General features: G+C 40.6%; 1 protein-coding gene across 1 annotated transcript in view; it reads left to right on the top strand.

Moving 5' to 3' along the window:
* Positions 1-26,246, top strand: part of grid1a (glutamate receptor, ionotropic, delta 1a) — a 662,543-nt gene that overhangs the window by 390,217 nt on the left and 246,080 nt on the right. The window lies entirely within an intron of this gene.

Genomic DNA, 26,246 nt, shown 5'->3' with positions numbered 1-26,246 from the left:
ATCAGTCGTAGCGGGGACCAGAGTCTGACTTTGCTGCAAGAGGCAAAGGAGGAGGCGGGGACTCATCAGACTGAGTGCAGCAGGGCGGCCAGGGCGGCTCGGAGAACAAATAAAAAGACTTGAAAGCTAACAAGGAAATTGTTTGTGAGGTAAAAAAAGGAAGGAAAAATAAAAGATTGGCGTCTTGTGAACGGTGACGCATCAGACATTTTTATTTCTATTTCAAAGTCAACGCGAGACGTTGCGCCGCCTTGTCGGAGGACGGAGACGCTCGGGGGGGAGGAGTTGAGTCAGCGGCGAGGGGAAGTGACGCCAGGAGACGTGGCGGCCAGTTGTGTCGCGTTGTTGGCGTCGGCCTCAGGTGGTATCAGCGTCAATTGGCCTGCTCAGTGATTCAGCATTTCCTGTCAAGTGTGTGTGTGTGTGTGTAATATTTGTGGCGCCCTCTGTGGGTCTTTATATATATTGTTGTGTTGGACCCGGTCTTCTGCCGGTCAGCTCCCAGGTTGGTTAGATGACACATAAGGTGGTTATAAATGAATCCCAGGCAGAGTTGCTTATTTTGATATTTTATTACCAAAGCTTTGGGAGACCGATCTAGATACCACAACCTTTCAGTCGCATTTGTCAGGCTTGCCCCTGACAGTTTGTCTGTTTTAGTTTTTTCCTCTGCAACTGTCTGTTTCCTGTGTTCAGTATTTCCTGTCTTTTAGTTCCTGTCAAGTGCTCTTAATTTGTCAGCTTCCTGTCTTGTTCCCTGAGTGTTGTGTTCCTCCTCAGTGTGTTTAGTATTTCCTGTCTTTTAGTTCCTGTCAAGTGCTCTTATTTTGTCAGCTTCCTATCTTGTTCGCTGAGTGCTGTGTTCCCCTTCAGCTGCAGCTGATTGGCATCTGGCCACACCTGTTGCCAATCAGCCGGCTCCTATTTCTACCTCCTTTGTCTTGTGTCAGTTGCTGGATCATTGTATTGTCATTTGTATTGTCGTTGCCTCATGTCACTCTTGTCGTGCTACCTGTCGTTTTGTTACAGCTATTACCTGTCGTTCTACATCTTGTCCTGGTCGTCGCAGCAGTAACCTGTTTTTATTAGTCATAGCTATTTCCAGTTTTTCTGTTTGTGATCCTCTAGCTTCCATGCTAAAGTTCCTTTTTGTTTCTTGTTAGCTTCTATGCTAAAGGCCTTTTGTTTTTTTTATCCGCCCACGTGCGCGCTTTTGGTTTGAACCCTTTGTTTGGTTTTGTCTTAGTATTTATATTAAAATCATGTTTGCTCACTCCATGCCTGCCTCCATCTCTGCATCTTGGGGTTTCGACATCAAATAACTCTGACAGCATTGCCCAAATTGATATAATTCTACTACGGAAGTTTCGCCTCTTCTCTCCCTCTCACCTGCCCCCCTTCTTCTCCCCTCCCCCTCCTCCTAGCCTGAGACATTTGAGATAAAAGAGTGTTATGACCTCTCGCTACATTCCAACTATCAAGGCCTACGTACGCCCAACACTTAGCTGTTTTAAAATATGACTAGGATATAAAAAGATATCTACCTCTGTCAATATATATATATATATATATATATATATATATATATATATATATATATATATATATATATATATATATTGTGACAGTCTCAAGCCGTCGTCGTGTGGGTTCAGTGGACCACCCAGGAAGGACATTTTGCTCTTGCAGGTTCGACTCTTTTATTTTTCAATAAATACATTATTTTTTGTGCTGTCGTCGCTGTCCACTGCTCGATCCTCCATGTCTCGCTCTCCGGTCCGCTCTTCAGTCGGCCGCGTCACCGTCTCTTTCGTCTAGGCACATGTCGTTCTTGCTCTTTATTCACTGTCTCGGTCGCTGTTGCCGGCTCTCCTACTCTTCCCCTGATCATGTCCCAGTGGCCAAAAATGTTGAATATACTTGTTAGATAAAACATCTGCCTTGTTTTTGATTAATACTTGGGCCTACTACGCTGCTGTGTTTTAATGTCGATCAATACATGTTATTTGGAATGTTAACCTCTTTTTACACTTTCATGACTGTTCAGATCATAAAAAATCGATTATAATTGAGTTAAAAAATATAAAAAATATATAAGTGTTTTATAATTTTTACTTGTTATTTGCAATGTTCACCTCTTTTTTATGCTTTTATGATGGCTCAGACCTCAAGAAAATGATTAAAATTGATTTAAAAGAAATCAAAAATACATATTGGAAATGTTCAATATATTTTTGTTGTTTTAGCATGTAACATTAGTAGCTTTTAATTTATTTTTACATGTGTATGACAGTTCAGACCTAAAATGTAATATATATCTCGAGTGTTTTATATTTTTTACTTATTTGCAATGTTAACCTCTTCTTTTATGCTTTTATGACGGCTCAGACCTCAAGAAAATGATTAAAATTGAGTTAAAAAAAATCAAAAATACATATTGCAAATGTTCAATATATTTTTGTTGTTTTAGCATGTAATATTAGTAGCTTTTAACTTATTTTTACATGTGTATGACAGTTCAGACCTAAAATTAAATATATATCTCGAGTGTATTATAATTTTTACTTGTTATTTGCAATGTTAACCTCTTTTTACACTTTTATGATGGTTCAGACCTAAAACAATTATTAAAATTGAGTTTAAAAAATTTATTTTCACATGTTATTAGAAATGCTCAATACCTTTTTGTTGTTGAAGCAAACATTTTTTGCAGCTTTCAACTCATTTTTTACACTTTTATAACAGTTCAGACCTAAAAAAAAGTATACAAATAGTGTTTTATAATTTTTACATGTTATTTGCAATGTTAACCTCTTTTTTACGCTTTTATGACAACTCAGACCTAAAAAAATATTAAAATTGAGTTTGTAAAATAAATGTTCACATGTTATTAGAAATGCTCAATATCTTTTTGTTGTTTTAGCATGTACTATTAGCAGCTTTTAACTTATTTTTGCACGTTTATTACAGTTCAGACCTAAAAAAATATATATAAATATTGAGTGCTTTATAATTTTTAACATGTTATTTGCAATGTTAACCTCTTTTTTAAACTTTTATGACAGCTCAGACCTCAAAAAATGATTAAAATTGAGTTTAAAAAAATGCTTTTTCACATGTTAATAAAAAGATTCAATATCTTTGTTGTTTTAGCATACATATTCAGCTTTTAACTTATTTTTACATATTTATGACGGTTGAGTCCTAAAAAAATATATTTTATAATTTTTACATGTTATTTGCAATGTTAACCTCTTTTTTACGCTTTTATGACAACTCAGACCTAAAAAAATTATTAAAATTGAGTTTATAAAATAAATGTTCACATGTTATTAGAAATGCTCAATATCTTTTTGTTGTTTTAGAATGTACTATTAGCGGCTTTTAACTTATTTTTACACGTTTATTACAGTTCAGACCTAAAAAAATATATATAGATATTGAGTGTTTTATAATTTTTAACATGTTATTTGCAATGTTAACCTCTTTTTTTAAACTTTTATGACATCTCAGACCTAAAAAAATGATTAAAATTGAGTTAAAAAAATGCTTTTTCACATGTTAATAAAAAGATTCAATATCTGTGTTGTTATAGGATACATTTTCAGCTTTTAACTTATTTTTACATATTTATGACAGTTGAGTCCTAAAAAAATATATTTTATAATTTGTACATGTTATTTGCAATGTTAACCTCTTTTTTAAACTTTTATGACAGCTCAGACCTCAAAAAATAATTAAAATTGAGTTGAAAAAAAAAGCATTTTCACATGTTATTAGAAAAGCTCAATATCTTGTTGTTTTAGCATACATTATTTGCAGCTTTCAACTTATTTTTACACGTGTGACAGTTCCGTCAAAGTTTGTTTGTGTGGAACCCCAAGATGCTGAGAATGAGGCAGGCATAGAGTGAGAAAACATGATTTAATTTAAAATACTAGAACAAACAAAAGGTACAAACAAAATGCGCACACGTGGGCGGATAACAAACAAAAAGAGCTATGAACAAACAAAACTGGAAGCAGGGAACAAAAGCCAGTAAGCTACAAATAGCTAACAAAATATAGCTAACTGCTATGCTGCAAAGATACGACAAAAGCGACAAGAATTTACATCGACTACCCCACGACACGACAGGTAGCAACGACACAAGGGCGACAATAATCCACCACTGACTGGAGGAACAAAGGAGGTAAAATAGGAGCGGGCTGATTGAACTTATTTTTACACGTTTATGACAGTTCTGTCAAAGTTTGTTTGTGTCGAATCCCAAGATGCAGAGAAGGAGGCAGGCATAGAGTGAGAAAACATGATTTAATTTAAAATACTACAACAAACAAATGGTACAAACAAAAAGCGCGCACAGTGGGCGGATAACAAACAAAAATAGCTATGAGCAAAAAAAACTGGAAGCAGGGAACAAAAGCCAGTAAGCTACAAAAGCTAACAAAATATAGCTAACCGTTGTGCTGCAAAGATACGACAAAAGCGACAAGAATTTACATCGACTATCCCACGACACGACAGGTAGCAACGACACAAGAGCGACAATAATCCAGCACTGACTGGAGGAACAAAGGAGGTAAAATAGGAGCGGGCTGATTGACACCAGGTGTGGCCAGGTGCCAATCAGCCACAGCTGAGGGAAAACAGCACTCAGGGAGACAAACAGGAAGCTGAACCAAAATAAGAGAGCTGACAGGAACTAGGGACAGGAAATACTAAACACACAGTGGAAAAACTAAAACACAAACAAACTGGCAGTGGCAAGCCTGACAAGTTCAGACCTAAAAAAAATAAAATCAATAGTGTTTTAAGATTTTTATATGTTGTTTGCAATGTTAATCTCTTTTTTAAATTTGTATGACAGCTTAGACCTATAAAAAAAATATTAAAATTGAGTTTACATTTTTTTTTCACATTTTATTATACATTTTTAATATCTTTTTGTTGTTTTAGCATGTACTATTAGCAGCTTATTTTTTACATGTTTATGACAGTTCAAACTTAAAAAATATATATAAATATTGAGTGTTTAATTATTTTTACCATGTTATTTGCAATGTTAACCTCTTTTTTAAACTTTTATGACAGCTCAGACCTCAAACAAATGATTAAAATTGAGTTAAAAAAATGCATTTTCACATGTTATTAGAAAAGCTCAATATCTTTTTGTTGTTTTAGCATACAATATTTTCAGCTTTCAACTTATTTTTACACGTTTATGACAGTTCTGTCAAAGTTTGTTTGTGTCGAATCCCAAGATGCTGAGAATGAGGCAGGCATAGAGTGAGAAAATATGATTTAATTAAAAATACTAGAACAAACAAAAGGTACAAACAAAAAACGCGCACGTGGGCGGATAACAAACAAAAAGAGCTATGAACAAGCAAAACTGGAAGCAGGGAACAAAAGTCAGTAAGATACAAATAGCTAACAAAATATAGCTAACTGCTATGCTGCAAAGATACGACAAAAGCGACAAGAATTTACATCGACTATCCCACGACACGACAGGTAGCAACGACACAAGAGCGACAATAATCCAGCACTGACTGGAGGAACAAAGGAGGTAAAATAGGAGCGGGCTGATTGACACCAGGTGTGGCCAGGTGCCAATCAGCCACAGCTGAGGGAAAACAGCACTCAGGGAGACAAACAGGAAGCTGAACCAAAATAAGAGAGCTGACAGGAACTAGGGACAGGGAATACTAAACACACAGTGGAAAAACTAAAACACAAACAAACTGGCAGTGGCAAGCCTGACAAGTTCAGACCTAAAAAAAGTAAAATCAATAGTGTTTTAAGATTTTTATATGTTGTTTGCAATGTTAATCTCTTTTTTAAATTTGTATGACAGCTTAGACCTATAAAAAAAATATTAAAATTGAGTTTACATTTTTTTTTTTTTCACATTTTATTAGAAATGTTTAATATCTTTTTGTTGTTTTAGCATGTACTATTAGCAGCTTATTTTTTACATGTTTATGACAGTTCAAACTTAAAAAATATATATAAATATCGAGTGTTTAATTATTTTTACCATGTTATTTGCAATGTTAACCTCTTTTTTAAACTTTTATGACAGCTCAGACCTCAAAAAAATGATTAAAATTGAGTTAAAAAAAATGCATTTTCACATGTTATTAGAAAAGCTCAATATCTTTTTGTTGTTTTAGCATACAATATTTTCAGCTTTCAACTTATTTTTACACGTTTATGACAGTTCTGTCAAAGTTTGTTTGTGTCGAATCCCAAGATGCTGAGAATGAGGCAGGCATAGAGTGAGAAAACATGATTTAATTAAAAATACTAGAACAAACAAAAGGTACAAACAAAAAGCGCGCACGTGGGCGGATAACAAACAAAAAGAGCTATGAACAAGCAAAACTGGAAGCAGGGAACAAAAGCCAGTAAGATACAAATAGCTAACAAAATATAGCTAACTGCTATGCTGCAAAGATACGACAAAAGCGACAAGAATTTACATCGACTATCCCACGACACGACAGGTAGCAACGACACAAGAGCAACAATAATCCAGCACTGACTGGAGGAACAAAGCAGGTAAAACAGGAGCGGGCTGATTGACACCAGGTGTGGCCTGGTGCCAATCAGCCACAGCTGAGGGAAAACAGCACACAAGGAGACAAACAGGAAGCTGAACCAAAATAAGAGAGCTGACAGGAACTAGGGACAGGAAATACTAAACACAGAGTGGAAAAACTAAAACACAAACAAACTGGCAGTGGCAAGCCTGACAAGTTCAGACCTAAAAAAAATAAAATCAATAGTGTTTCATGATTTTTATATGTTGTTTGCAATGTTAATCTCTTTTTTTAAATTCGTATGACAGCTTAGACCTATAAAAAAATATTAAAATTGAGTTTACATTTTTTTTTCACATTTTATTAGAAATGTTTAATATCTTTTTGTTGTTTTAGCATGTACTTTTAGCAGCTTATTTTTTCATGACAGTTCAGACTTAAACAATATACATAAATATCGAGTGTTTAATTATTTTTACCATGTTATTTGCAATGTTAACCTCCTTTTTTACGATTTTATGACAGCTCATACCTAAAAAAAAAAGGATTATAATTGAGAAAAAACAATTTTTTTATATATGTTATTAGAAATGTCTTTTTATACGCTTATGACAGTTCCAATCAGGTCCAACTTTAGGGTTTAAATGTATATTTTTTAGAAATAAAAAAAAAAATCCAGATTAATCACCTTTTGGAATTTGGATTAATCATAATTAATCACAGGTGAAGTGAAGTGAATTATATTTATATAGCGCTTTTCTCTAGTGACTCAAAGCGCTTTACGTAGTGAAACCCAATATCTAAGTTACATTTAAACCAGTGTGGGTGGCACTGGGAGCAGGTGGGTAAAGTGTCTTGCCCAAGGACACAACGGCAGTGACTAGGATGGCGGAAGCGGGAATCGAACCTGCAACCCTCAAGTTGCTGGCACGGCCACTCTACCAACCGAGCTATTACTCGCTTGCTTTGGATTATTTAAAAAAAAGAGGGAAATATCTCAACAGAAATGGAATTTTACAGTCAGAAAGAGCTGGTTTGGTCAAAATAAACTGCATAATTAATCTAAGTTTAATACTTTTGTTGATTAATCACACAAGTTAACTCCATTTATTTGACAGCTCTAGTTTTCACATGATAACTCTTACAGTCTGCTTTGTTGCTTGGAGGCAAAAAAAAAAAAAAGTATAAATTAATAAATAAAAACCTCCTTCTGTACAGAAACATCATTTTTCACGACCCCAGTCGGGCATCTTAATGGACGACCTTCTCCCCACAAGCCCATCACAGCGCAGGAAGGGGGGGGGGCAGCAGTCCTTGCCAAAGATGATAATGGTGGGAAAACGACCCTTAAATGGTTCTTCTGATGGGGATGGAGGCCATCGCTCATTGTCTGGACGCGCCTGTGTCGCCGCTATTAAGTCTACGTCTTCAAAATACCTTTTTTCACCACATACTGTAATGCTTTATACGAACCCCTTTTCCATATGAGTTGGAAAATTGCGTTAGATGTAAATACAAACGGAATACAATGATTTGCAAATCCTTTTCAACCCATATTCAGTTGAATGCACTACAAAGAAAAGATATTTGATTATTTTGTAAATAAGAATTAACTTAAAATGTCATGGCTGCAACACGTGCCAAAGTAGTTGGGAAAGGGCATGTTCACCACTGTGTTACATCACCTTTTCTTTTAACAACACTCAATGAATGTTTGGGAACTGAGGAAACTAATTGTTGAAGCTTTGAAAGTGGAATTCTTTCCAATTCTTGTTTTATGTAGAGCCCAGTGTGAAGCGACCGGAATGAGAATCAGCACCTCCAAGTCCGAGTCCATGGTTCTCGCCCGGAAAAGGGTGGAGTGCCATCTCCGGGTTGGGGAGGAGACCCTGCCCCAAGTGGAGGAGTTCAAGTACCTAGGAGTCTTGTTCACGAGTGGGGGAAGAGTGGATCGTGAGATCGACAGGCGGATCGGTGCGGCGTCTTCAGTAATGCGGACGTTGTATCGATCCGTTGTGGTGAAGAAGGAGCTGAGCCGGAAGGCAAAGCTCTCAATTTACCGGTCGATCTACGTTCCCATCCTCACCTATGGTCATGAGCTTTGGGTCATGACCGAAAGGATAAGATCACGGGTACAAGCGGCCGAAATGGGTTTCCTCCGCCGGGTGGCGGGGCTCTCCCTTAGAGATAGGGTGAGAAGCTCTGCCATCCGGGAGGAGCTCAACGTAAAGCCGCTGCTCCTTCACATCGAGAGGAGCCAGATGAGGTGGTTCGGGCATCTGGTCAGGATGCCACCCGAACGCCTCCCTAGGGAGGTGTTTAGGGCACGTCCAGCTGGTAGGAGGCCACGGGGAAGACCCAGGACACGTTGGGAAGACTATGTCTCCCGGCTGGCCTGGGAACGCCTCGGGATCCCCCGGGAAGAGCTAGACGAAGTGGCTGGAGATAGGGAAGTCTGGGCTTCCCTGCTTAGGCTGCTGCCCCCGCGACCCGACCTCGGATAAGCGGAAGATGATGGATGAATGGATGGAAGGGGTGCCCATTACGTCGATCGCGATCAACTGGTCGATCTCGGAGGGTGTGTCAGTCGATCTCAAGCCAGGCATTAAAAAATAGACATAAAAATGAGCAATCATCAATCATACCAAGACTTCACTTTCGTCAGTTGTTTGACATTCTCGGCACCCGAGGATCTTGTGAGATGACGCTGGCCGCTGCGAGCTCATATTTAAGAAAAAAATCACTAACAGGGCGGACGCAGAGAAACATTTTATTTCTAGAGACTTGGTACCTACTGTCAAAACTCTAAAGACCGACAGAACAGTTCCTGTCTTCACCATAAAAGACCTCTTTCATCCTGCCTGTGCTAACAAAATAAGAGTCTCAGAAAGCTAGCGTGCACAAGCTAGCAAGCTACGGAGTTTGATGCCAATGTATTTCTCCCCCGCCCTCAGCGACCGCTTTCTCACTTGCTTGCCCACCCGCACAGTCACCGACGTCACTCACCTACTGCCAGACATTAAAGGGCCACACACATATGCTACTCTCATAACAAAGTGTTTAAAAACGAGTATGCAAGTTGGACAAATGAGATGCCAAATCCAACCACTTTCATGTGGTATTGGACAGAAAGGAGGACTTTTTTTTTTCTCCATTTGAAAATGCGGACGTTATCAGCACCACTGTCTAATTCCAATCAATGCAAGTCATCAGAATCAGGTAATACACCAACTTATATTCTTGTCTTTGCGAAAGAAAGGAATCTATGTGTGTCAAACATGATTGTATTATCATTAAACACCATTAAAAATGTCTCTTTCATACATAAATAAATATAAATTATAAACAGGAATGAGGTAGATCTCCTCGACTTGGTCAATTGAAAAGTAGCTCGCCTGCAGAAAAAGTGTGAGCGCCCCTGATGTAGAGCTTCAGTCGTTCAACAGTCCGGGGTCTCCACTGTCGTATTTCACGCTTCATAATACGCTACACATTTTCCACGAGAGACAGGTCCGGACTGCAGGCGGACCAGGAAAGTACTCGTACTCTTTTTTTACGAAGCCACGCTGTTGTAACACTTGTCTTGTTGAAATAAGCAGGGGCGTCCATGATAACGTTGCTCGGATGACAACATATGTTGTTCCAAAACCTCTATGGACCTTTCAGCATTAATGGTGCCTTCACAGATGTGTAAGTTACCCATGCCTTGGGCACTAATACCCCCATACCATCACACATGCTGGCTTTTCAACTTCGCGCCTATAACAATCCGGATGGTTATTTTCCTCTTTGTTCCGGAGGGCACCACGTCCACAGTTTCCAAATATAATTAGAAATGTGGACTTGTATGTTGTCTGTCTGTCTGTGTTTGCCCAGCGATGAGGTGGCCACTTGTCCAGGGTGTACCCCGCCTTCAGCCCGATTGTAGCTGACATAGGCGCCAGCGCCCCCCGCCACCCCAAAAGGGAATAAGCGGTAGAAAATGGATGGATGGATGGACTTGTCAGACCACATAACACTTTTCCACTTTGCATCAGTCCATCTTAGATGATCTCGGGCCCAGAGAAGCTGTCTGCGTTTCTGGATGTTGTTGATAAATGGCTTTTGGTTTACATAGTAGAGCTTTAACTTGCACTTACAGATGTAGCGACAAACTGTATTTAGTGACAGTGGTTTTCTGAAGTGTTCCTGAGCCCATGTGGTGATATCCTTTAGAGATTGATGTGGGTTTTTGATACAGTGCCATCTGAGGGAGGGAAGGTCACGGTCATTCAATGTTGGTTTCCGTCCATGCTGCTTACGTGGAGTGATTTCTCCAGATCCTCTGAACCTTTTGATGATATTATGGAGCGTAGATGTTGAAATCCCTAAATTTCTTGCAATTGCACTTTGAGAAACGTTGTTCTTAAACTGTTTTACTATTTGCTCACGCAGTTGTGGACAAAGGGGTGTACCTCGCCCCATCCTTTCTTGTGAAAGACTGAGCATTTTTTGGGGAAACTGTTTTTATACCCAATCGAGGCACCTACCTGTTCCCAATTAGCCTGCACGCCTGTGGGATGTTACAAATAAGTGTTTGATGAGCATTCCTCAACTTTATCAGTATTTTTTGCCACTTTTCCCAACTTCTGTGTCACGTTTTGCTTGCATCCAATTCTAAAGTTAATGATTATTTACACAACAAAAAAAAAAATGTTTATCAGTTTGAACATCAAATATGTTGTTTTTGTAGCATATTCAACTGAATATGGGTTGAAAAGGATTTGCAAATCATTGTTTTCTGTTTATATTTACACCTAACACAAGGGAATAAGCGGTAGAAAATGGATGGATGGATGAACAATTTCCCAACTCATATGGAAACGGGGTTTGTAACAGACGGCAATCACACGTCCATCTTGGCGAAGAAGCGTCTCCACCGCGGATCGGACAGCTCGACAAAAGCCTCGTCATGTCGTTTGTCCGCAAAAGTGAAAAAAATAACAAAAATCCGGAGACGGCGTGAACTGATGTCTTAATTTTGGCCGTCTCGGCACAGAGCGCCGCGGCGGGGGTGAATGTTTCATGAATGGCGACTGTCTGCTGGATTTCACGGCCTAAATAAGGCGCTCGCGTTACACGCCGAGCGCCGTGACTCGGAGTAAAGTGGCGGGGATCCGACACGGGAGCCACGGCGTAGGTGCGTGCCGTCACTCCTCCCCCCTGCTGTTTAAGCGCCGTAACTGATCTAATGGCGACGGCTTAAGCGATTTGCCATCTCAAATGAAGGCGTCTTTTTTGGCGGGGAGGCCTCGGCGGAGGCGACCTGGGACAGATTAGAGAGGATCTGCAGCGTGAGAGAAAAATGCTGCATTTAGCGGGAAGCCAAGTCTTGCGGAAAAGAGACAAATGGAGACAAAAAGCTCCAATTAATCATCGACGGTTATGAAACCAGATGATTTTACTTGAATGGTTTTCATGTCTGGAGTCAAATCCTGTAGTGGAGGTCCCGGGTCCACCGAAGCTGACCAAAGCTTTGGTCAGAGGAACATGGAGGGAAGAGTCCGGGGAATTTTTGCTGGAATTTTTTTGAACTTGGAAAAATGATCGTTTGAATGAGTAGAAAATGTTGAAGGTGGAATGGTTTGAATCAGTTGAAACATGTGGAAATGGTGGAAGTTTGAAATGTGGCCAATTCATCTTTCCCGATATCCTGACTAGTCTCCCAGTTGGTACATTGCTGCATTCATCTTTCCCTCTATCATGACTCTTCTTCCGGTTACTTTTCGTCCACAATGTCTCTGTGCATTGCTGAATTCATCTTTCCCTCTATCCTGACTGGTCTCCCATTTAGTTTTCATCCAGGATGTCTCTGTACATTACTGCATTCATATTTCCCTCTATCATGACTCTTCTTCCGGTTAGTTTTCGTCCACGATGTCTCTGTACATTGCTGCATTCATCTTTCCCTCTATCATGACTCTTATTCCGGTTACTTTTCGTCCACAATGTCTCTGTGCATTGCTGCATTCATATTTCCCTCTATCCTGACTAGTCTCCCAGTTGGTTTCCATCCAGGATATCTCTGTACATTGCTGCATTCATCTTTCCCTCTATCATGACTCTTCTTCCTGCTAGTTTTCGTCCACAATGTCTCTGTGCATTGCTGCATTCATATTTTCCTCTATCCTGACTAGTCTCCCAGTTGGTTTCCATCCAGGATATCTCTGTACATAGCTGCATTCATCTTTCCCTCTATCATGACTCTTCTTCCGGTTAGTTTTCGTCCACAATGTCTCTGTGCATTCCTGCATTCATCTTTTCCTCTATCCTGACTGGTCTCCCAGTTAGTTTTCATCCAGGATATCTCTGTACATTGTTGCATTCATCTTTCCCTATATCATGACTCTTTTTCCAGTTAGTTTTCGTCCACGATGTCTCTGTGCATTGCTGCATTCATCTTTCCCTTTATCCTGACTGGTCTCCCAGTAAGTTTTCATCCAGGATGTCTCTGTACATTGCTGCATTCATCTTTTCCTCTATCCTGACTGGTCTACCAGTTAGTTTTCATCCACGATGTCTCTGTGCATTGCTTCATTCACCTTTCCCTCTATCCTGACTATTCTCTCAGTTAGTTTTTGTCCAGGACGTCTCTGTACATTGTTGCATTCATCTTTCCCTATATCATGACTTTTCTTCTGGTTAGTTTTCGTCAAGGATGTCTCTGAACATTGCTGCATTCATCTTTCCCTCTATCCTGACTAGTCTCCCAGTTGGTTTCCATCCAGGATGTCTCTGTACATTGCTGCATTCATCTTTCCCTCTATCATGACTCTTCTTCCGGTTAGTTTTCGTCCACAATGTCTATGTGCATTGCTGCATTCATCTTTCCTTCTAGCCTGACTTGTCTCCCAGTTAGTTTTCATCCAGGATGTCTCCAAACATTGCTGCATTCATCTTTCCCTCTATCTTGACTAGTCTCCCAGTTGGTTTCCATCCAGGATGTCTCTGTACATTGCTGCATTCATCTTTCCCTCTATCATGACTCTTCTTCCGGTTAGTTTTCGTCCACAATGTCTCTGTGCATTGCTGCATTCATTATTTCCTCTATCCTGACTAGTCTCCCAGTTGGTTTCCATCCAGGATGTCTCTGTACATTGCTGCATTCATCTTTCCCTCTATCATGACTCTTCTTCCGGTTAGTTTTCGTCCACAATGTCTCTGTGCATTCCTGCATTCATCTTTTCCTCTATCCTGACTGGTCTCCCAGTTAGTTTTCATCCAGGATATCTCTGTACATTGTTGCATTCATCTTTCCCTATATCATGACTCTTTTTCCGGTTAGTTTTCGTCCACGATGTCTCTGTGCATTGCTGCATTCATCTTTTCCTCTATCCTGACTGGTCTCCCAGTTTGTTTTCATCCAGGATATCTCTGTACATTGCTGCATTCATCTTTCCCTATATCATGACTCTTCTTCCAGTTATTTTTCATCCAGGATGTCTCTGTGCATTGCTTCATTCACCTTTCCCTCTATCCTGACTAGTCTCCCAGTTGGTTTTTGTCCAGAATGTCTCCGTACATTGCTGCATTCATCTTTCCCTCTATCATAACTCTTTTTCCGGCTAGTTTTCGTCCAGGATGTCTCTGTACATTGCTGGATTCATCTTTCCCTCCATCCTGACTAGTCTCCAAGTTGATTTTCATCCAGGATGTCTCTGTACATTGCTGCATTCATCTTTCCCTCTATCCTGACTAGTCCTCCAGTTGGTGTTCATGCAGGATGTCTCTGTACATTGTTGCATTCATCTTTCCCTTTATCCTGACTAGTCTCCCAGTTGGTGTTCATCCAGGATGTCTCTGTACATTGCTGCATTCATCTTTCCCTCTATCATGACTCTTCTTCCGGTTAGTTTTCGTCCAGGATGTCTCGGTGCATTGCTGCATTAATATTTCCCTCTATCCTGACTCTTCTTCCAGTTAGTTTTGGTTCAGGATTTCTCTGCACATTGCTGCATTCATCTTAGTCTAGTCAGGGAGGTGGCCAAGACCATGGTCACTCTGTCAGAGCTGCAGGGGGGGACAATTTCCCTTGTGGATCGATAAACTTTGTCCAAGTCTAAGTCTTAAAAAAGCACGTACAAATATGCATCACAACACTCCTACAGACATCACACATGAGACATAAGAATTGTTTTAGTTGTATTGTAAAACTCACAAATCTTGCTTAAAATGATGAACGAAACATGCTTCGTGGCAAACACACTGCCGACGGTTATACTTACGGTTCAAGGAACAAAACAGGAAAACATCTTTTCAACTGACAGCCTCTGCAATGAGCGCATTCGTCCGAAAGTTGGCGCTATAGCACAAGCAAGATCATACCTTTTCAGTGTCTGTGTTGGTGTTCTGAGGAAAACTATTTGTTGAATACAAAACAAAATAGCCGTTAGTGGAGTTAGCCGCACCGTTTGATTAGCCGCAGGGTTCAAAGCGTAGGAAAAAGTGGCGGCTTTCAGTCTGGAAAATACTGTAACTATGAAACCAAATCATCTTTTGGAACAAGCTCGCTGTTGTTTCTTCGGTTCCTTCTGTTTATTTCTATCAGGGCCGCCCCTTCTTATGCGCAGCTCACACGCTGAGATCCGTGGGGGCTGGGGGGTAGGTGGGAGGGGGTGGGGTGGGAGTTTTGCATGAAGAAGCGCACGTAAATTGATAATTGATGAATGACTTGGAGACGCTTCAGTTGAAATGTTACCGCCAACCTTTTCCTCCGTGCGCCGTCACTCAGAAGAAGAACATTTCCATAATTAGTCTTTTCTCTAATCGGGTCTCCCACATGGCAGACAACTTGACAACACCTTTGGTAAACACGTCTGCCAGCTTCCAACCTCGGAGAAATTTAAAAATTACGTTGTTTTATTTTGTTAAACGTATCATTTTTCACCCCAAAAATAGTTATGGAACAATTTATTTCCCGTGTTTGTGTTTACTACCAAGCTTTAAATTCAATGAAAAAAGTATAACAATTGTAATTTGGGGCCCAATTCAGATTAGGGCCCCAATTCGCCAGGAGGGCTCCTAATCTCCTAAACAACATCCTGTACAACATCAATAAGTCACAGCATCTATATGTGACATCATGTACAACATCTATAAGTGACATGTACAACATCTATAAGTGACATCATGTACAACATCTATAAGTGACATCCTGTACAACATCAACAAGTAACATCATGTACAACATCTATAAGTGACATCCTGTACAACAACAACAAGTGACATGTACAACATCTATAAGTGACATCATGTACAACATCAATAAGTGACATCATGTACAACATCAACAAGTAACATCATGTAGAACATCTATAAGTGACATCATGTACAACATCTATAAGTGACATCATGTACAACATCTATAAGTGACATCCTGTACAACATCAACAAGTAACATCATGTACAACATCTATAAGTGACATCCTGTACAACAACAACAAGTGACATGTACAACATCTATAAGTGACATCATGTACAACATCAATAAGTGACATCATGTACAACATCAACAAGTAACATCATGTAGAACATCTATAAGTGACATCATGTACAACATCTATAAGTGACATCATGTACAACAAATATAAGTGACATGTACAACATCTATAAGTGACATGTACACCATCTATAAGTGACATCATGTACAACATCTATCAGTGAATTCATGTACAACATCAAGTGACATGTAAAATATATATAAGTGGCATCATGTACATCAACAAGTAACATCATGTACAACATATATAAGTGACATCATGTACAACGTCAACAAGTTACAGCATCTATATGTGACATCATGTACAACATCTATAAGTGACATCCTGTACAACATCAACAAGTAACATCATGTACAACATTTATAAGTGACATCCTGTACAACATCAACAAGTGACATGTACAACATCTATAAGTGACATCATGTACAACATCTATAAGTGACATCATGTACAACATCAACAAGTAACATCCTGTACAACATCTATAAGTGACATGTACAACATCTATAAGTGACATCATGTACAACATCAACAAGTAACATCATGTACAACATCTATAAGTGACATCATGTACAACATCAACAAGTAACATCATGTACAACATCTATAAGTGACACCATGTACAACATCTATCTGTGACAGCATGTACAACATCAAGTGACATGTAAAATATCTATAAGTGACATCATGTACATCAACAAGTAACATGTACAACATCAACAAGTTACATCATGTACAACATCTATAAGTGACATCATGTACAACATCAATAGGTGACATCATGTACAACATCATGCTCAACATCAACAAGTGACATTATGTACAACATCATGTACAACATCAATATGTGACATCATGTACAACACCAATAAGTGACATGATGTACAACATGATGTAAAACATGATGTACAACAGATTTCCTCCAACACTTTCCATGACAATGAGTCATCCCCGTTTAAACGTGGGCTGACTTGAAGCGAGATCAACAACACCCGCTGTCCTCCATCTTCCCGTCAGGCCCGCTGAGCGACTCAGGTGAGAGTTCATGGCGCTCGATATTCTCCACGCCCAGCTGCCACGCAGCGCTTCACACGTACAAATAAATGCTTCCCCGCAGACCAGCGCCGCACAAATTGACTCAGCGGGGGGGATTTCATACGGAGAGGAGTCCCGGGGGTGAAGGGGGGGGGGGGGGGGTGCACTCTGGTCTTAGGTCTTAGGTCTGGCCATCATTTACTCATCCTAGTTTTTATTTTCATGTCAAGCTACTCAGACACATCATATTGTTGATGCAGAACAAGGCTGTGGTTGATTGGCACCTGGCCACACCTGGTGTCAATCAGCCAGTAAGCTGAGGGGGCACAGCACTCAGGGAGACAAACAGGAAACAGAACCAAAATAAGAGTGCTGACAGGAACTAAAGACAGGAAACATAGACAAATGCAGAGGAAAAACTAAGACATAAACCAAACTGTCAGGGACAAGCCTGACATAGACTGCATTTTTTTTAGTCCACAACTCTGACAATGGGCCAAAGTTTTCAGCATTATCAGTCATTTATTTCCCGACGTTGTTTCAAAAGAATTGTTTACAGTTCAGCGTGTCCACGAGGGATAGGGAGAAGCAAAGATGATTTTCCTGGGTGTCACAGCTCAGCAGAGACTAATGACTTTGACATGCTTGGCAGCACACGCTGCCTTCAGAAGATGTCCTGCTGTATACGTGGTGGTGGTCGTGCTGTTATCTGCTCCGTTTGACTGACTTCATTCTCGTGTTGTCTCGCTGCCAAAATGTGTTTCGATACTTTTCGATACCTTTCTAAGTAAAGGGCACCACGAAAAAATGTCTTTATTGTAACAAACTTGTTTCCATATGAGTTGGGAAATTGTGTTAGATGTAAATATAAACGGAATACAATGATTTGCAAATCATTTTCAACCCATATTCAGTTGAATATGCTACAAAGACAACATATTTGATGTTCAAACTCATAAACATTGTTTTTGTTGCAAATAATAATTAACTTGAAATTTCATGGCTGCAACACGTGCCAAAGTAGTTGGGAAAGGGCATGTTCACCACTGTGTTACATCACCTTTTCTTTTAACAACACTCAATAAACGTTTGGGAACTGAGGAAACTAATTGTTGAAGCTTTGAAAGTGGAATTCTTTCCCATTCTTGTTTTATGTAGAGCTTCAGTCCTTCAACAGTCCGGGGTCTTGTTGGCGTATTTTATGCATCAACCACATTTTCGATGGGAGACAGGTCTGGACTGCAGGCAGGCCAGGAAAGTACCCACACTCGTTTACTACGAAGCCACACTGTTAAAACACGTGGCTTGGCATTGTTTTGCTGAAATAAGCAGGGGCGTCTATGATAACGATGCCTGGATGACAACATATGTTACTCCAAAACCTGTATGGACCATTGAGCATTAATGGTGCCTTCACAGATGTGTAAGTTACCCATGCCTTGGGCACTAATACACCCCCATACCATCACACATGCTGGCTTTTCAACTTTGCACTTATAACAATCCGGATGGTTATTTTTCTCTTTGTTCCGGAGGACACCACGTCCACAGTTTCCAAAAATGATTTGAAATGTGGACTCGTCAGACCACAGAACACTTTTCCACTTTGCGTCAGTCCATCTTAAATGAGCTCGGGCCCAGCGAAGCCGGCGGCAATTCTGGGTGTTGTTGATAAATGGCTTTCGCTTTGCATAGTGGAGTTTTAACTTGCACTTACAGATGTAGCGACCAACTGTAGTTACTGACAGTGCTTTTATGAAGTGTTCCTTAGACCAATGTGGGGATATCCTTTACACACTGATGTCGGTTTTTGATGCAGTACCGCCTGAGGGATCAAAAGTCCGTAATATCATCGCTTACGTGCAGTGATTTCTCCAGATTCTCTGAACCTTTTGAAGATTTTACGAACCGTAGATGGTAAAATCTCTAAATTCCTTTGCAATAGCTCGTTGAGAAACGTTGTTCTAAAACTGTTCGACAATTTGCTGACAAATTGGTGACCCTCACCCCATCCTTGTTTGTGAATGACTTAGCATTTCATGGAAGCTGCTTTTATACCCAATCATGGCACCCACCTGTTCCCAATTAGCATGCACACCTGTGGGATGTTCCAAATAAGTGTTTGATGAGCATTCCTCAACTTTATCAGTATTTTTCGCCACCTTTCCCAACTTCTTTGTCACGTGTCGCTGGCATCAAATTCTAAAGTGAATGATTATTTGCTAAAAAATATATATATATATTTATCAGTTTGAACATCAAATATGTTGTCTTTGTAGCATATTCAATTGAATATGGGTTGAAAAGGATTTGCAAATCATTGTATTCTGTTTATATTTACATCCAACACAATTTCCCAACTCCTATGGAAACAGGGTTTGTAGATGAGTACGGGCCCATTCCGGGTGTTGTTGATAAATGGCTTTGGCTTTGCATGGTAGGGTTTTAACTTGCACTTGCAGATGTGGCGACCGACTGTAGTTGCTGACGGCGGTTTTCGGAAGTGTTCCCCAGCCCATGTGGTGATATCCTTTACACACCGATATGGCTTTTTGATGCCTGAGGTGCAACAGTGGCCCTATTGCCCTGCTATGAAGCGTGCAGGTGAGGAAGGACGCTAATGCACCACTGACATGTTCTTGGGCTTCCCCCAAGAGCGTAAAGAAGGCTGGCGGGGGTCTTCAAGGCAGGTGGTGGCGGGGGACGGATGAAAAGGGCGGTGGTGTTATTGTACATGAAACATATGTTTGTTATTGTCATTTAGTCCTCCATCCCGGCGGTGGTGTTACAAAACAATGTCTGCTGTGTCAATGCTCCTTCTCGGCGTATTATTTAGTTGCCAGACCCCGCCAGTGGGATTCATGGCGTCCTAATGTAGTCGCACTTCATTTCCAGCCTTCCTCCTGCCGCCATCAATATTGATTTGCCTTCACCGCCTTCTTTGTGCCTGTACTTTGCCCGCACCGCCAGGGATGGACTAGAACATGGGTGTCAAACTCTGGCCCGGGAGACCCCCGAAGTTCAGTGCCCCTCCCGAATTTCTCCCAACTTCCACCCGGACGAAAATATTGGGGGCGGGGCGTAAAAGCACTGCTTTTGGCGTTCTCTACATGTCGCCACGTCCGATTTTCTTCCATAAAAACAGCGTGCCGGTCCACTCAAATAATATATGCGGCTCATACACACACACACACAAGTGTATGCAATGCATACTTGGTCAACAGCCATACAGGTCACACTGAGGGTGGCCGTATAAACAAGGTTAACACTGTTACAAATAAGCGCCACACTGTGAACCCATAATAATAATAATAATAATGGATTAGATTTATATCGCGCTTTTCTATTGTTAGATACTCAAAGCGCTCACAGAGAAGTGGGAACCCATCAATTGTTCACACCTGGTGGTGGTAAGCAACATCTGAAGCCACAGCTGCCCCGGGGTAGACTGACGGAAGCGTGGCTGCCAGTTTGCACCACCAATCATTCATTCATCATTCATTCACCAGTGTGAGCGGCACCGGGGGCAAAGGGTGAAGTGTCCTGCCCAAGGACACAACGGCAGCGATTGTTTGGATGTCAATAGGTGGGAAGCGAACCTGCAACCCTCAGGTTTCTGGCACGGCCACTCTACCCACTACACCATGCCGCCCCACAGCAAACATGAATGACAAACACATTTCGGGAAAACATCCACAACATAAACACAACTGGACAAATACCCAGAATCCCTTGCATCACTAACTCCTCCGGGGCGCTACAATAAACACCCCCCCGCTACCACCAAAACCCCACCCCAACTCAAACCCGCCACCGAAAAAAGGCCTTAGATTTGTGTTTTTATTTAATTTGATATGCCAGTGATATTTTTAAATTAATATGATTTGAAACTGGATTTTTCATGTCACTATAAAGTTATATAAGCCTTGCTTGGTCAATATTCAATGCAGAACTTGTTTGGGTCCCTATTAAAGGGTTAATTTGTTCAACCTCGGCCCGCGGCTTTGTTCAGTTTTAAATTTTGGCCCACTCTGTGTTTGAGTTTGACACCAATGGACTAGAACCCCCCTAGAGGGGGGGAGGGGGGGCATCAGGCTCAAACACCGATGACATCTATTAGACAAGACAAGAAGCAAAGTAATCGAACAGAGACAAGATTCAATTTAGCTCATGTGGAGAAATATCTGGTGCTGCACCCTCAGCTACAGCCTCCCACCATGCTCTGAAGGCAGTCCCAACACGCTCCTCCTTTATTTGGGCATTTTCTGATTACAATACATTAACAAAATAAAGTAATATCTATCTAACTATTATGCAACTGCTCTTAAGGGGAAGGGTACATACACAGTTCAAACAAAAAGGTGCTTGGAGCAGTGTCGGGTTTTCCCCCTCTCTGCTTGGATCCGCTTTGAACTGAACTGAAGGGGGGGGGGGGGTTGCCCACATCTGAGGTCCTCTCCAAGGTTTCTCATAGTCAGCATTGTCACTGGCGTCCCACTGGATGTGAATTCTCCCTGCCCACTGGGTGTGAGTTTTCCTTGCCCTTTTGTGGGTTCTTCCGAGGATGTTGTAGTCGTAATGATTTGTGCAGCCCTTTGAGACATTTGTGATTTGGGGCTATATAAATAAACATTGATTGATTGATTGATTGATTGATTGATTGAAAGCAAGCGTCTCATCGGCTGCGAGGATGTCTGTTGTTGTGTTGCCATGTGCTCTTGAAGTGCAATCTGGGTGAGGAATTGTGTTTGTTGGTGGACCAGGCTGGCTGTTTTAGTGCTAAAATGCTGAATGGACACCAGTCTAAGTGTTTTAGTGCTAAAATGCTTAATGGACGATACGGGGTGGATTAAGGGAGACACAAGTTCAGTCTGGTTGGAAGAAAACTTGCAATTTTTCTGACTACAATTGAACGTCTCACCTACCTACGGCGTTTTTGGTGTTCTGAAACATGAGTTTTTGAGACTGTTTTAATATATAATACTGCATCATCTCTTTTTTGTGTGGTGCATTCTTCTGTTATCTACTCTATTCGGACTTTATCGGTGAATTTTTAGTTTGTCGCTGTCACGTCCATGGGATCATGTTTAGTTTTTGTCATGATTAGTTTTATTTTTTTGGGACAATCAGTTCCTGTTCCTGCACTTCCTTGTTTGTTTTATTACCATAGCAACTCATTAGTTTTCACCTTGTCCTCATGTCTCACACCTGTTTGCATTTATCATGTCTATTATTTAAACCAAAGCTCGCCAGGAAGTCAGCCTGGCGACTTCATACCTCAACTGTCTTCATGCCGCGCCATGCTGTATAACCATTCTCTCCATGCCAGGTTTAATGCCACAGTTATTGTCTTCTGTTCTTTTGTCCATAGTCGTGCCTTTGTACTAGTTTTTGTTTTCAGTAGTCACGTTTGTTCTCCGCCACCGTGCACGCCTTTTGTTTGCTTTTTGTTAGTTATAGTGTTTAAAAATAAATTCACGTCTCGCTCGTGCCAATTTTCCTTTGCATCGGAAAAACAAGTCCAATTCCTGACAATTTATAATAGCATATCATACAAAGCATTTTGACCACACTAGACTTTGTGGTGTCTTTATTCTTTTACACACTAGCTGGTTCTGTTCCTGTGCCGCATATAGGATTAAAACTGTTATGATCCGTAGCCAGGATCATTCCATATTCTAGTTTTGTTCCGTTTTTGTATCTCATTCTGTTGTTTGACTTCCTCACTTCCTTCTGTGTTCTGTTACCATGGTTTCATATTATTTCCACCTGCTAGTCGCTGTTGACGCACACCTGTTTTTGCTAATCTATGTCCTTATGTCACGCCCCTGTCCTCATGTCTCACACCTGTTTGCAATCATCATGTCTATTATTTAAACCAAAGCTCGCCAGGAAGTCAGCCTGGCGACTTTATACCTCAACTGCCTTCATGTCATGCCATGCTGTATAACTATTCTGTCCATGCCAGGTTTAATGCCACAGTTATTGTCTTTTGTTTTTTTGTCCATAGTCGTGCCTTTGTACTAGTTTTTGTTTTCAGTAGTCACGTTTGTTCTCCGCCACCGTGCACGCCTTTTGTTTGGTTTTTTTTAGTCATAGTGTTTAAAAATGAATTCACGTCTCGCTCGTGCCAATTTTCCTTTGCATCGGTAAAACAATCCAAGTCATAGTCCAATTCCTGACAATTTATAATAACATATCATACAAAGCATTTTGACCACACTAGACTTTGTGGTGTTCTTATTCTTTTACACACTAGCTGGTTCTGTTCCTGTGCCGCATATAGGATTAAAACTGTTATGATCCGTAGCCCGGATCATTCCATGTTCTAGTTTTGTTCCGTTTTTGTATCTCATTCTGTTGTTTGACTTCCTCACTTCCTTGTTTGTTCTATTACCATCGTTTCATATTAGTTCCACCTGCTACTCGCTGTTGACGCACACCTGTTTTTGCTAATCACCGTCCTTATTTAAGCCTACCTTTTCTGTTTATTCACTCTCGCATCCTAGTTAGTGTTTCCCCGTACTGATTCCTATTCCATGTTTCTACATGTGTCACGCCCCTGTCCTCATGTCTCATACCTGTTTGCAATTATCACGTCTATTATTTAAACCGGAACTTGGCAACATCACCTCCTTCTCCCGTCTACCACCTGCTTCGCACCTTGCTATGATCCATGTCTCGTTCACGTTTCCATGTCAAGTAAGTTTTTATTTATAGTTCATAGTTAATTGCCTTTGTGCCAGTCTCTTGTTTCTTCAGTCCATTTTTGCGCGCCTTTTATTTGTTCCTGTTTTTAGTTAGTGTTAAAATAAAGAAATGTCTTTACCTTCACGCCGTTTCCACTCCATTCGCTTTGCACCTCGGGAAAACAATCCACGTCCAAGTCCGGGTTTGACAGAATGTTGCCGGGCCGACTTCCTGGCGAGTTCCGGTTTAAATAATAGACATGATAATTGCAAACAGGTGTGAGACATGAGGACAGGGGCGTGACATGAGGACAAGGTGAAAACTAATGAGTTGCTATGGTAATAAAACAAACAAGGAAGTGCAGGAACAGGAACTGATTGTCCGACAAATAAAACCAAACATGACAAAAACAAAACATGATACCATAGACGTGACAGTCGCTGATCTAGTGACACATGCAGATTATATACTTATAATGGGGGATTTTAATATCCATATGAATACCCAATCACACCTTCCCTAATGTGGCAACTGAGCCGAGGATGCTGTTGTGGCTTGTGCAGCCCTTTGAGACGCTTGTCATAAAGGGCCATATGAATAAACTTGGATTGATTAATTGGTTTGCGTATTTTGAAGGTGAAAGCCGGGCGAAAATGCGAGTTTGCGGACTGTATATAGGGGGCAAACACTCCAGTTTCATGAAAACTCAAGCACAAGTTTGAACGCAGCCGAGACACAAGACAGGCGGATGTAATGAATAACTGGAGAAGAACCAGGCCAGGAACTGTTTTCTTCATGAAGCAGCAAAGTGTTCCTGCTGGCTCTCAGACCTAAAACCCGGTCCAAAGAAAAACGAGGCCCGATCCCCAGCACTTGAAACAGGATGGTGCTGAAGTCGTAGCGTAGTATGCCACTGAGAGACTCTCCAGGGGGGCTTCCTGTCAGCCACACTTTTGACTGGCACGCTCGGAAATATGTTCATCAGCCCAGATTAAGACCGCCGCTTCTTATTTCGACTTACACGTGTCACCCGCATGGAAAAAAATGTACTCTTTATCCTCTTAGGGTGGATCAGGATGTCTGGCGGGAAGCGGGCCAGCGATCTTTGAAGGATGGAAGCGTCAGCCGCGGCATTATTAATATGTCAGAAAAGAAGTTTTGTCTGGCTGGAGCTAAATTATATATCATTGTGGATAGACTTGAAGGGCATGTTTGTCATCCATTATTTATTGGCTTGTTGGACAGCTCCATCAGCGGCCTGAAAGGATGATAGAGCGGCAAAACAACGCCGTATCCAAATACTTTCCATCGGAGTGAGAGAGAATTTGACAAGAAAATGTCCGGCTTTTAATTCAGCTTTCGGTTGTTGTTGTTTCTGATGTTCTGTTGCGGTACTACAACGGTAACGGGCATGACGGCGCGTCATTGCTGGTTTTGCGAGCAGAGGAGCATGTTCGGCAGGGCATGCACACCGAGTACTTACAAGCAAACACAGTGTGTAGAAAGAAAAGGGAGAATGGATAAATTTTGGCCTGAAAAGTAAAGATAAAGAAGTGATCCTCATTATAATTATATTATCTGCATGCTTCTCTAGATCAGTCACAAGCTCTGAAACACTCTCAGGAAGAGGAGCTTTAAGACAAGCAGCTAACATCCATCCACTGCGTTTTAGCTACTTCTGAATCCCTCAATTCTGACCTCCATGGCGAGTATCTATCAAGTAGCATTATCACTGGAGGACAAGGAATAGCTTCGCTAACAACCGTAGGAGGATACAATAGCTCACCAACGTCAAAATGTAAACAAACACCATGGGTGGATTTACACCTGACATCCCCATGTAATGATACCAAGTACAAGAATGTATCTAGTTGATACTACTCTGATTACATCGATATGTTTTATTGTCACAAAATCTTGTTACCTTTTTTAAAAATTAATATTTTGTTTATAGAGTCAGTAAATACGTCCCTGGACACATGAGGACGTTGAATATGACCAATGTATGATCCTGTAACAGCTTGGTATCGGATCGATACCTGAATGTGTGGTATCATTGAAAACTAATGTAAAGTATCAAAGACGAGAAGAATAAGTGATTATTACATTTTAACAGAAGTGTAGATAAAACATGTTAAAACTGAAATTAAGCAATGAACGATTAAACTAAAGTAAACTAAATTAAAGGAGACTAAATTAAATAAAAATCAACAAATTTTAACTAAACTAAAGTAAATTATATAAAACATAGCATAAACTGAAGTGAACTAAATTAAATTAGACTAAAGAGAAGCAAATTAAAGACTAGCTATTTTCAAATATGACAATGAATATAAAGAAATAACTCTTAAAATAAGGATATATGCAGATATCTCTGTCAATGTGAACACAAACTAAGGAAGCAGGAAGTTCCGAAGTTCTTCCTTTTTACTCA

Source organism: Nerophis ophidion, linkage group LG09 (genome assembly GCF_033978795.1).
Source record: "Nerophis ophidion isolate RoL-2023_Sa linkage group LG09, RoL_Noph_v1.0, whole genome shotgun sequence".
Taxonomy (NCBI): Eukaryota; Metazoa; Chordata; class Actinopteri; order Syngnathiformes; family Syngnathidae; genus Nerophis; species Nerophis ophidion.
Note: the sequence above shows the minus strand (reverse complement) of the source record. Positions and strands in the feature narration are given on the sequence as shown.